This window comes from Sus scrofa, chromosome 5, assembly GCF_054392235.1.
Source record: "Sus scrofa isolate SSC_HxYL_T2T_F1_AM1 chromosome 5, Sscrofa_HxYL_maternal_Yorkshire_Landrace_v2.0, whole genome shotgun sequence".
NCBI classification, from domain to species: Eukaryota; Metazoa; Chordata; class Mammalia; order Artiodactyla; family Suidae; genus Sus; species Sus scrofa.
In genome coordinates this window covers 32,190,151-32,203,570 of record NC_139387.1, presented here as the reverse complement: position 1 = coordinate 32,203,570, position 13,420 = coordinate 32,190,151, and the positions used below count along the sequence as shown (strand labels likewise).

Genomic DNA, 13,420 nt, shown 5'->3' with positions numbered 1-13,420 from the left:
TCTCTAGAGAGTGGGTTTTGCTTTTAATTGAGTTTCAACAGGTCAGGATACATTTTTTTTTTACTGAAGTCTAACATATATGGAGACAGTGACATCTAAAATGTAATGTCCGTGGAGTTCCCGTCGTGGCTCAGTGGTTAACAACTAGGAACCATGAGGTTGCGGGTTCGATCCCTGGCCTTGCTCAGTGGGTTAAGGATCCGGCGTTGCCATGAGGTGTGGTGTAGGTTGTAGATGCAGCTCGGATCCCGCGTTGCTGTGGCTCTGGTGTAGGCCGGCGGCTACAGCTCTGATTAGACCCCTAGCCTGGGAATCTCCATATGCTGCGGGAGTGGCCCTAGAAAAGGGAAAAAGACAAAAAAAAAAAAAAAAAAAAAAAAAAAAAGAAAAGAAAATGTAATGTCTGTATAGAAAGGGACATTATAAAATGTATTAAGTGTACAGCTTAATACATTTTCACAAAATCAACACCTTTCTGAGACTCACACCCAGATTAAGAACCAACATTACCTGCATCTCAGAAGCCAGCCTCTCAGGCAGTATCACTTCCACCCTGCACAAGAGTAATCCCTATCCTAACACTGTCACTTGGGTTTGTTTGAACTTAAACTCGAGGTAGTTTTCTCAACAGTTTCTGTCATTCAACATTATATTTGTGAGGTTCATGCATTTTTGCGATGGTGTTTATAATTCTCATTGCTGTACAGCACTGTGATGTGGGATGACACCACAGTGGATTTACCCAGGCTAGTTTTAATATTTTAGCTCCTGTGTGTGTAGCAGGCTTGGGAGTTTTTTTTTTTTCCCTGGGTGGCTTTATTTTTCTTCCAAGTTTCTGAGCAACCAGTAAGCTAATTCACAGCTTCTAATACTACGGGCAGAATTCCTCATTTTCTTATGGTGGGACACACTGAAACTCTAAGACTTTTTTTTTCTTTGCCTTTTTTGTTTTCGTTTTTAGGGCCACACCTGTGGCATAGGGACATTCCCAGGCTAGGGATTGAATTGGAGCTGCAGCTGCCGACCTACACCACAGCCACAGCAATGCCAGATCTGAGCCACAGCTGCAACCTATACCACAGCCTGTGGCAACGCCAGATTCTTACCCACTTAGCGAGTCCAGGGATCGAACCCACATCCTCATGGATTGGATTCTTAACGTGCTGAGCCACAGCAGGAACTCCCCATGAAACTCTATACAAGGGCTTTAGTTCTACTGTCTTGCTTCACACAGGCCTGAAGTTGTATCTCCTATCCTGTGAGGACACGTCTGATAGGGTAGTTAATAACAGGTCTCCCTCCATTGTCAATTGTTATTTTTATCACTACTTAATTTCTTCTTTATTATATTTATTTCTTTTTTGATTTCAGCTCTTGCCTTGAATTGATATTTCCCAGTCCATTTTCTTTTTGTGTTTACAATATAAATTTTCCATTCTTTTTTTTTTTTTTTTGTCTTTTGTCTTTTGTTGTTGTTGTTGTTGTTGTTGTTGTTGTTGTTGTTGTTGCTATCTCTTGGGCCGCTTCCGCGGCATATGGAGGTTCCCAGGCTATGGGTTGAATCGGAGCTGTAGCCACCGGCCTACGCCAGAGCCACAGCAACGCGGGATCCAAGCCGCGTCTGCAACCTACACCATAGCTCACAGCAACGCCGGATCGTTAACCCACTGAGCAAGGGCAGGGACCAAACCCGCGACCTCATGGTTCCTAGTTGGATTCGTTAACCACTGCGCCACTATGGGAACTCCCTGTTTTTTTTTTACTTTTAATTTCTTATTTTACTTCAGGTTTGTCTCTCAAGCAGCATATAGTTGTTTTTACTCTTTAATTACTATTGTCTTTCATTATGAGACTTTAATTTTTTTTTTTAATGGCCAAACCCATGGCATATGGAAGTTCCTGCACCATGGATCAAATGCAAACCACAACTGTGACCTATACCACACCTATACCATAGCTGTGGCAATGCCAGGTCATTTTAACCCACAGTGCCAGACCGGGGATCAAATCCATGCTGCCACAGAGACGATGCTGAATCCTTAACACAATGTACCACAGCAGGAACTCTAGGACTTTAAACTTTGTGTGTATGTGGTAATAACTGCTATATGTAGTCTTCTGCTAAATTTTAAGCTTTTTGTCTCTTGTGCATGTTTGTTCTTTTGTTTTTGATCTTTTGCCATGTGAATTTTCTTCAATTTGCTTTTATCTTCTCCAGTGATTTGAAAGAAACTCTGTAACTATTTTAATTAATTTTTCAATAGTTTTGATAAGTTTTATCTTTCATGGAAAGAACTTCTAGCCTATATTTCTCCAATCATTAAAGTAAAAAAAAAATGGTATATTTTGATCTTTTTCCCCTCCATCTTTGTGAGAATAATCTGTGTTTAGACTCAGAGGCCATTAAATGCCTGATTCAACATTCTACATTCTATTTTTCAGTACATGGTGGTGGTAGAATATATTACTAGTTATTGATATTTGCATTCCCTCCTCAGAGGAGGATTATACATTTTTGGCCTATTGGTTGATTTCAGGTATGACTGTATGACCTGTTTGGCTAATACAGTTTTGAGCAGAAGCATTATATGGTATCCTAGACAGAAACTTGGGACCCAGGATGTGCTCTGCCATCCTCTTTTCCCATTGTCACTGTGACTGATCTGTTCTGGATGGTTTCTGTTTCCTCAGCTTGGCTTCTGCTGGACTGAGGGTGACTATTTTGCACAGAGGCCCACTGTTGATCAGCTATGGACATAGGCTGTGAGTGAGAAAAGCTAACCTCAGGTTTTATAGGCCACTTAGAGGTGAGGATTATTTGTTACCTCAGCATTACTTAGCATCCCCTGACTGATACAATGATGTTTGGCAAAGTGTCTGATGAGAGCTTTGGCATGAGTTTGCCCTCAGAAAATTAACTTAGTAAAATCTATCTTCGGTGTGGTAATTTGTCTATTTTGGTAGTCAAACAAGAGATTGTTTGTAAATGGATTCTGGAATGATGAAGAAATCCTGAAGCAAAGCAGTGCTGCTTCATGGGACAGAAATTAGTGGTCTCCTGAAGAGATACAGTTAGAGAGGCCCTTGAAAGCCGTATTCAATAAGGAAGGAGTTTTGACCTTCACCTGAAAGCACTCAGAATCTGGTAGATGACACTCATTTATTCATTCAACAAATACGTAATATACAATGACTGTGTGCTCATCATTATTTTTAGTGATGGCACCATTTGTGAGCAAAATAGAGTTCCTGCTCATATAGAGTTCCTTCCTTGTGGCAAGATGAAAAACCATGTCCTTGACACGGTGGTAACACCAGCAAAGCCAACTCCAAAGCTTGCTACTGCCTTAAAAGTTACTGTGAGACATTTTGCATCAATTGTAGGAGGTATAATTCATTACACAAGAAAATATGGAGCTATGTGCAAGATGTGTAACAAGTCAGGTTAGAAAAACAATATCTGAATGATATAAGCCAATTTTCCAGTTTAAATAAAAAATATTATAGGTTTGAAGTCTATCTTGTGATTAAATAAATGTTGAGGTTTTGAAGAGATTTAAATAACTTTTGTAATTGATATATGTTCCTTGTTCTGATATGTAGCTGCTTAAGTTAGCAAAAAGAAAAATACTAGTTATTAGAAATGATATTGTCCAAACAAAATCCCCTGAAAATTTTTAACAATATTGTCAAGATGAACTATTTTAAAAGGCAAAAGGGAAACTGCTTTTAAAAAAGTGAACAGAGGAGGGAGCTGCAGACAGAATTTTAACTACAAAATTAACTACAAGGTTTCTGATAAATGATAATGACAACTTATGTTCATGCAAAAAACAGTACAAAGACGTTTACAGCAGTTTTACTCATAATCACCAAGAAGTGAACACAACCTAAGTGCCCTTCAGTGGGTGAATGCATAAACTGTGCTACATCCATGTCATAGAATACTACTTAAGAATAAACATGAGTGAACTATTGAAGCGCACAATGCGAATGAATCTCAAATGCATTGTGTTGAGTGAGAGAAGTCAGTCTTAGAACATTCCATACTGTACGATTAAATTTAAATGACATACCTGACCAGGCAAAACTACAGGGACAGAGAAGGGATCAGTGGCTCTGAGAGGCTGGATATCTGGGAAGGGCTCGACTGCAAAGGGCTAACAGGAGGGAATTTTTTAGGATAATGCAATTCTTAGTATCTTGAGTGTAGAGATGGTTACGAGTCTATACTGGGCTTAAAACTCAAAGAATTTTATATTAAAAATACTCTCTCCCAAATCTACACACGCACTTGCACATAATGTATACATGTGCCAGTAGACATACATGTCTACACATATACATGATGTAGTTTTGATTATGCTTGCAGACTATGCTTGGGTATATGCATTTGTCAAAACTCAACCTTTAAAATGGGTGAATTTAATTGCATGTAAATTGTGCGTGAGTAAAGCTAATTTAAAAAATGTGGCAACCAGAAAATAGAACTGAACCTAAGGCTTTAGGTAACAACTAATTAGCCTTAGGTAGAACTGGACTATTCTTTATCTTATCATATGCTCTGCTGAGTTCTATGGATTTTATTAATAAAGTATGCAGTGCTATTTATTGGGCAACCACAACGTGAAGAGTACTATAGTATGACATAATAGGTGATATAAGAAATAGGGATGGCTTCTGCCTTTTGAAATATTCTCAAATAACCATAATGAAATAATATGAATACGTCATATGGGAATAAAACAGACAACATACATTCCTGTAATTTTCTGTCTCACCTATGAAATTATAAACTCTCTAAACATCACCAGCAATTACTGGGAAATACAAACAACGTTTTAAGAGATTGATTGTTTTAGTTCAACTAAAAAAATTGCATTTAGGTAGCTTGAAATTAAAGCAAGTAACAGAAAGTGTAAATTTGTAAGATTATCTGATTTGAAAGAGCTTTTAAACTATGAATCTCTTTCAGGAAAAAAGAATCTGAGACTCTGTTAACATGGGTACTTTTAACTATACTCAACAAACATTATTTACATTATTTAGGTTTTGGGCCCACATAATAGCTGACATTACCTCTTGCACCAAAAACACATATTATGTATATTTTACTAAAAATAGGTTTTGCGAAATCACTTGTGCACTGGGAAATAGATGCTGTGAACTGGAGCAAAGGGACCTTGCTCTGACTGTAAGAAGAAGAGTGATTAGTGTCAGATTCCAGTCACAGGAAAAAAAATGATGGGTAAAATCTTCTGCATGATTTATTCTGCTTATGTTGCCTTCTTAGGAAGAAATTTTGATAACCATCTGTTTTGCCTTAGGATATACATGAATCTTGAGATGCTGAATTTTTTTTTTTTTTTACAAATTCTATTTTGCTTTTGGAGGAGTAGATTTGTAAATGTGTAAACTTTTTTCCTGAGGAACAAAATTGGTGATTTTTCTGGGGAGAAATAAAAAATACTTCACAGAAATAAAAAATTGAGATATAACTGACATTGTGTTAGTTTTAGGTGTATAATATAATGACTTGATATATGTATATACTGCAAAATGATTAACAGAAAAAGTTAACATTCACATCACACAGTTATTCATTTGTTTTTCTTATGATGAAAACTTTTAAGATATACGCTCTTAGCAAATTTCAACTTTCACATATACAATATGGTATACAGTCATCATGCTATACATAACATCCTCAGTACTTATTGATCTCATAACTGGAAATTTGTAACTTTTGGCCACCTTCACCCATTGTGGCCACCTCTCACCCCTGCCCTTGGTAACCATCAATCTGTCCTTTATGAGTTTTTGTCTGTTTTGGATTCCACATATAAGTGAGGTTATACTGTATTTGCCTATCTCTATCTGACTGACTTTATTCAGCATAATGCCCTCAAGGTCCATCCATGTTGTTGCAAATAGCAAGATTTCCTTCTTTTTAATGGCTGAATAATATTCCACTGTGTATATATACATCACATTTTCTTTATCCATTTACCCGTTGATGGACATTTAGGCTGTTTCCATGTCTTGGCTATTTTATTCATTTATTTTTATTTTTTTAGGGCCCCATCCATGGCATATGGAGGTTCCCAGGCTAGGGGTTGAATCAGAGCTGTTGCTGCTGGCTTACACCACAGCCACACAAACACCAGATCTGAGCCATCTGCAACCTACACCACGGCTCATGGAACACTGGATTCTTAACCCACTGGTTGAGGTCAGGAGTCAAACCTGTGTCCTCATCGATGCTAGTCAGATTTGCTTCCACTGAGCCATGACGGGAACTCCTCTTGGCTATTTTAAATAATTTTTCAGTGCACGTGGGGATGCAGATATCTTTTGGGAAAGTGATTTTGTTTCTGTTGGATCAATACCCAGAAGTGGAACTGCTGAATCATATGGTAGTTCTATTTTTAATTTTTTGAGAAAATGCCATACTGTTTTCCATAGTGGCTATGCCAATTTACATTACCATCAGCAGTGTACAAGGGTTCCTGGTTTTTACATCCACATAAGCATTTGTTATCTCTTATTTTTTGATAAAGTAGCTATTTTAAAAAGTTACAATTCTCTTATGACAAAATATATTTTAAATGTGTGTATATATATATATATTTTTTTTTTTAGGTCCTCCTTGTTGTCTTCAAAAGCATTTATTGGATATTTCTTTCCAGAGAGGAAGACATGAGGACAGGGCTGTGGGAAGGCAGGCAGGCCTCCACCTCCCCACACCTCAGGGGAAGATCTCTGGGCTAAACGCTGCCTGTTGGCTGCACAGTCACTTCTCCAGGGGTGCATAGTTGAGCAGCTTCTCGATCAGGTCCATGTAGGCCAGCAGCATGTGGCGGCAGCAGTACTGTTTCAGGCCCAGTGCATCCAGAGCATCCTCCTCGGTGTACTTGGCCTGCAGCAGCCCCAGGTAGGCCTCCCACGTGTTGCTGACAATCTTGCCGCACATGAAACAGTGAACAGGGATGGTCATGGTGGCAGCAAAGCGGCCAGCAGCCAAGCTCCTAATTCCCATTTTTTAAATTTTATGGCCACACCCATGGCATACAGAATTTCCTGGGCTGAACCCAAGATGTAGCTGCAACCTGAACTGCTGCAGCTGGATTCTTAACCCCCTGTATCACAGCGGGAACTCCATGAAGATATATTTTTAATAAAATGACCTACGGTTTATGTACCATTTTACTTTATATAAAGATAAATGACTTGAGACACAGAATCATCAGCTGTATATTAACAAAATATTCAACTTCACAATAGACAAAGACCAAGACCTGTGTTTCTTAAACGGTATGTTCAAAATCGTACAGGTAGGTTGTAGAAGAATTGGGCAAAACTCCAGAAGTCTGGCTGTCTAATCTGCTTCTCTCCTACCTCCCAGTATAGCACACTGACTCTATACCACATACATACACAGAAATTCACCTGTAGTCTCATGTCACAAATAGCAACACATTATCTAATCATAATAGATAATGATATACTTAGGATTAACCTTATAAGTACGATTTGCATGTGCCTAAATTAGTTTCCACATGTTTTTTTGTTTGTTTGTTTGTCTTCTTAGGGCCACATCTGCGGCATATGGAAGTTCCCAGTCTAGGGGTCAAATTGGAGCTATAACCTCTGGCCTATGCCACTGCCACAGCAATGCCAGATCCGAGCCGAGTCTGCAACCTACACCATGGCTCATGGCAGCGCCAGATCCTTAACCCACTGAGCCAGGCCAGGGATCAAACCTGCGAACTCATGGATGCCAGTCAGATTCCCCTGAGCCATGATGGGAAGAAAATGTTTCCACATTTTTTGAAAAAAGACACTGAATAGGAGAGTATAAATATATTTATTACTATGTGATGATTATAAGATTTAACAAGTAAGTTTTATCCTTTAGGGATTTGAAGAATAAAGAGATTTTTTCCCTATCTTGGTCCATTATAAGCAGCAAGTACTCCAGAAGGAAAGCCTCAGTTTCAGATATGTCTGAATATGGGCTACAGAATTATGGTCCCCAAGTTCCATAGATCCTAATCCCTGGGATTCAGAATATCGTACCTTTTACCATCAAAAGGGAAATGCAGGTATGACAATCATTTGACATTAAAATAGGGAGATGCCTGTATTTTCTAAGTAGACTCACTGTAATAACATGAGCCTTTAAACCAGAAGAAGAAGGTTGAACAGGAAGTTAGAGATATGCAGAGAGGAAGTCAGATTGATTTGAAACACTGCAAGGATTTGGAAAGCTGTTTTTGGCTTTAAAGACGGGGGGCGGGGTAAACCAAAAACAGTGGACAGTTTCTAAAAGCTCTTAGTGACCCCTAGTTGACTGCCAGCAAGAAAATAGGGACAATTGTGCCCCCAACTTCAAGAAGACTGGATGTGGATTCTCCCTCAGAGTTTCTAGAAAAGAGTCCTGGCTGGTCAATATTTTGATGAGACTTTGACCAAAGGATGAATTTGAGCCCTCCTGCAATTCTAACCTACGCAACTGTGAGATCATAAATGAGTGTTGTTTTCAGCCACTCAATTTGTACTAATTTGTTACAGTAGCAATAGAAAATGAATATACTGGCCTTATGTGGAGGTTGGAAAGATGGCCCCATGAGGCTGTTATGACTAAGATGCATCCTGGGAGTGAACTAGGATTAAGAGAAAGAGTTGGGGAGTTCCCGTTGGAGCACAGTGGTTAATGAATCCGACTAGGAATCATGAGGTTGTGGGTTCGATTCCTGGCCTTGCTCAGAGGGTTAAGGATCCAGCGTTGCCGTGAGCTATGGTGTAGGTTGCAGACGTGGCTTGGATTCCGTGTTGCTGTGGCTGTGGCGTAGGCCAGTGGCTACAGCTCCAATGAGACCCCTAGCCTGGAAAACTCCATATGCTGTAAGTACGGCCCTGGAAAAGACAAAAAGACAAAAAAAAAAAAAAAAAAAAAAAAGAGAGAGAGAGAGAGAGAGAGAGAGAGAGAGAGAAGGAGATAGGAGATTTGGGGTACTTAGGCTTTTCCTTGATAATGTGTCAGAGTCAGAAGACTGAGGCAATTTTCAGCATACAGCTTTGTGTATTTACTCAAATTGCTTGCCATTTGGCCCCTTGGATGCATACTTTAAGCCTTAGCTTTTAATAGAAAGAGAGTTTTAAAAAAATGAGATATTTCATAAAAATTTATATGTGACCCTGCAGCTATCAGATGCTGTTTTTTGGTTTGGTTTTGTTTTGTTTTAATAGCATATGTAACAGAGTTTAACAATATTGAATTCATCTTGCTTTCCTCAAAGGATGGTTTCAAATGAGGCATATTAGCATCCATAGTGTTCAGAGCGCCTTGAGCAATGAAAAAGCCACTACTGAGAAGACACAGTAGAGAAACATGTTTCTAGACTTCCTACTGAATCCAAGATAACCTCAGTAGCTTTAGAATGACAGCGTTTTTTTTATTTTTTTGCTTTTTAGGGCCTCAGTCATTGCCTGCAAGTTCCCAGGCTAGGGGTTGGATCAGAGCTACAGCTGCTGACCTACACCACAGCTGTAGCAACACGGGATCCGAGCTTCATCTGTGACCTACACTATAGCTCACATCAATGGCAGGTCCTCAACCTACTGAGCGAGGTCAGGGATCAAACCTGCACTCTCATGGATCCTAGTCGTGTTCATTACCGCTGAGCCACGATGGCAACTCCGAAGGTGTTTTTATGTTGCTGACTTTTGTTTAAATTGCATTATTTTCTCAGATAAACTACTTGCTTAAGGTTATGGAGCAAGATCTATATTTCCAGACTTTAAAATATATGCCCTGAGTGAAGATTGGTCTTTAAACCTTAGTTCCTATGAAAAGGTTTTGAAATTAAGCATTACTTAAATATTTTAAATCTTGAAGCACGTACATATTTTGGTCTAAAATGCTTCATTTGATTCAACATCTTGTATTCCTCAAGGGTAATATAACTTAGCTTAGAGCTATTTATATGTTGAACTTGGGGCTATAGCAATTTCTTTTGCCAGAAGTAAGAGACATTAAATAGATATTAAAAAACCCTACCACATCCTGAGAAAAAATCTTCAAGTTACATTATGACTTCTTTGAAAATCTGGAAATGATTAATGAAATCATTTTGGCTAGATTGTAAATATATGTATCTGAACTTTCCTAATCCTTATTTTACTCTTGTGGGTTGCTTTTGCCAAAAATTACAAAATAAAAATTGTTCACATTGGAGCTATAACCTAATATAGGCTAAGGAGCGTTCTAAAATGTAGTTTCAAATAGGAGATTTGGGATTATAGGAGTGATTCCAGGGAGGAGGGGAATAAGGTAGAAACAGTATAAGAAAAGTGGGGAGGCGAAAAAAGCTTGGAGTATCCGGGAAGCAGGGAGCCCCCAGATTGGATTGCAGAGCTTATGATGGGAGAAATGAAAGCTAATACTGGGGGCCATTAGATTGTTATCGAGGGTTCAGTGCAGGAGACAGAAACCATCCAGATAGTAAAAGCAGTAAGGAACTTAAAACAGGGTATTAGGTGCTTACACATTTTTTAGAAGGGAGGAAAAGCAGATTCCAGGCTGGGGCTCCAGAAATGTCTTCAGAACAATAGAGAACTGACCTATCGGGGACCAACTACCCTTGAGGCCTCATAAAGGATGTGCCAAAACCAAGACTCCCACCACTCTATTGCCACTGTGGTTCTACTTCTGAATGTCCTGGAAACTGAAGAACGGACACTTATATCCACTCATAGCATCTACATTTAGGGAACCAGCTCAAGATAATGCTTTTTAACACCCAGGAATCTGAAATGTAGTCATTTACAAGGTGATGTTTGCTAGCAGAGGCTGCCAGGAGTTGACAGGATGACAACTCTGGTTGGTTTCTACTCCTCAGGTCGTGCCTGTGGGCGTTCAGCTTGCATGCAGAACCTTGGATATGAGGGAATCAGAGTAATATTTTTAAATTTCTATTTTTTTCCAAATACAACACAAGTGATATAAGGCTGCCCTAAGTAGGAGGTCAGGTGGAAGAGGTATGGGGTTGGATATGGACTACATGGAAATGAACTGAGGTATGGATGCAGAATAAGGTTTATTCTTGGGGGTATAGGACCCTGGCTGCTAACAGGATGGGACTGTGTGTGGCTGATGTGGCTAAAACCTGCCAGTCTGACAATTGTTTTTCCTAGTTCCCATTTGGGTACTTAAAAAAACCAATTAATTGAGATATAATTGACACACCAAATTGTGCATATTTAATGTATTTGGACATTCTTGATCCATTCTACCAAGATGCTGTATTTGAAATAATGAAAATAATAATTTTTTTTATGTGTAAGTATGGTTCAATTCCATTAAGTGAAACTGTAATTACATTCAAGATTCTCTCCTAAGCATAATAAAAGACACAAGCATAATATATTCTAGGACACAAACAGAGGTGGGATCAAGATGGCAAAGTCGGAAGACCCTGAGCTCACCTCCTCCTGTGAATACACCAAAATTCCAACAACATGTAAAATAACTCTCTCTGAAAAGGACCTGAAGCCCTGCAGAAAAGCTCTTCTACAATGAAGAATATAAAGAAAAAACTATCCTGAGGTGGGTAGGAGGGAAGAAACAGCGATTTAGTCAGGACCTACAATCCTGGTGGAAAACCCTCAAGAAGAAAGAGCTATGAGAAGGTCTTCACAAAGAAGCAAGGAGTTTGAGCCCCACCTTGGGCACCCAGCCGTGGGGACTGGCACCGGGAAGATGAACCTCCTGAACTGGCTATGAAAGCAGTGGAACTTAGGACTGGGGGAGTTGGAAGGCTGGAAGGTTGTAGGAAATCAAGACACACACTTACTCTGAGTCCCAGCACAGAAACATCAGACTGAAAAGTGCCTGGTAATATAGCTGGCCTGCCAAGGCTGCCCCAGCATGTTTTCCCAGCCCATACTCGGCTCCAACTCCAACACCTCTGCTGAGAGGGTGGTCCCTTGCAGGCCTGGGATAGGCCCTGGCCTGTGATGAGCTCTGGCTGGAACCTCTCTGGCTCCAACACTCCTTCTACCTCCTTCCAAGGTGGCAACCTCCAGAGCACCCCAGGAGAAGCCCTGACCTGCATCAAAGTCTGGCTCTAGCCTCTCATCCTACAATACCCTTGCCAAAAGGGCAGTCCATAGTGCACCTTGAAAGAAGCTCTAGGCTGCACTGGGCTTGGGCTCTAGCCCCTGTGGCTCAAGCCCCCCCTTCCTGCCAAGACTACAGCCCCTTGCACACACTGTGCTCTGGTTCTGCCTTAGAAAAAGTCCCAGCCCACACTTGCTACAGCTTCAGTCAGAGAGACAAACACAGAAAAGTCAAACAAAATGAAAATACAGAGGAATATGTTCTAAATGAAAGAACAAGTTAAAATCACAGAAAAACTCTAATGCAATAGAGATAATTGGTTTATCTGATAAAGGGTTCAAAGCTACAGTCATAAAAATGCTCACTGAATATGGAAGAATAGCGACACATAGTGAGGACTTCAACAAAGAGTTAGAAAATATAAAAAAGAACCAATCATAGTTGAAGAACACAATAACTGAAATAACAAATACGTTAGAGGGAACCAAAGCAGATTAGGTGAAATAGAAGAATGAATAAATGGAAGACAAAATGTGAAAATCACCTAATCAGAAGAGCAAAAAGAAAAAAGAATTAAAAAATGAGGATAGTTTTAAGGGACTTCTGGGACAATATCAAGTGTGCTAAAATTTGCATCATAGGAGTCCCAGAAAAAAAAGAATGAGATAAAAGGGTAGAAAAAAATTTTATGAAAAGGAATTACTAATAGCTTCCTTAATCTGGAAAAGGAAATAGATACCCAGGTCCAGGAAGCACAGAGAATCCCAAATAAGATGAACCCTAACGGATATGTACCAGTGCATATATATCATAATTAAAATAGCATAAATTAAAGAATTTTAAAGGCAGTAAAGAGTTATTTGTAATGGAAAAAGCTTATCACAAGGCTATATAAACCCAAAGGCTATTAGCAGATGTTTTAGCAGAAACTTTACAGGCCAGAAGGGAGTGGTGTGATATATTTAAAGTGCTGAAAGGAAAATCCCTATAACCAAGGATACTTTACCCAGCAAGATTATCAATCAGAATTGAAGAAGAGTTAAAGAGTTTCCCAGATAATCAGAATTACAAGAAATGTTAAAGGGCCTTCTTGCAGTAAAAAATAAAAGGCTATAACAAGACATAAGAAAATATATGGAGGAAAAAAGTCTCAAATCTCACTGGTAAAGGTAAATATATACTAAAGGTAGTGGATCAACAACTTAAAAAGCTAGTGTGAAAGTTAAAAGATGAAAAGTCATCAAATCAACCATAGCTATAATGAGTAGCTAAAAGATACACAAAAGATGTAAAATA

At 39.2% G+C, this 13,420-nt stretch overlaps 1 pseudogene; it reads right to left on the bottom strand.

Annotated features, from left to right (window-relative positions):
- Positions 1-6,793: 6,793 nt before the first annotated feature.
- LOC100156985 (DNA-directed RNA polymerases I, II, and III subunit RPABC5 pseudogene) lies at positions 6,794-6,997 on the bottom strand (annotated as a pseudogene).
- Between the last annotated feature and the right edge of the window lie 6,423 nt (positions 6,998-13,420).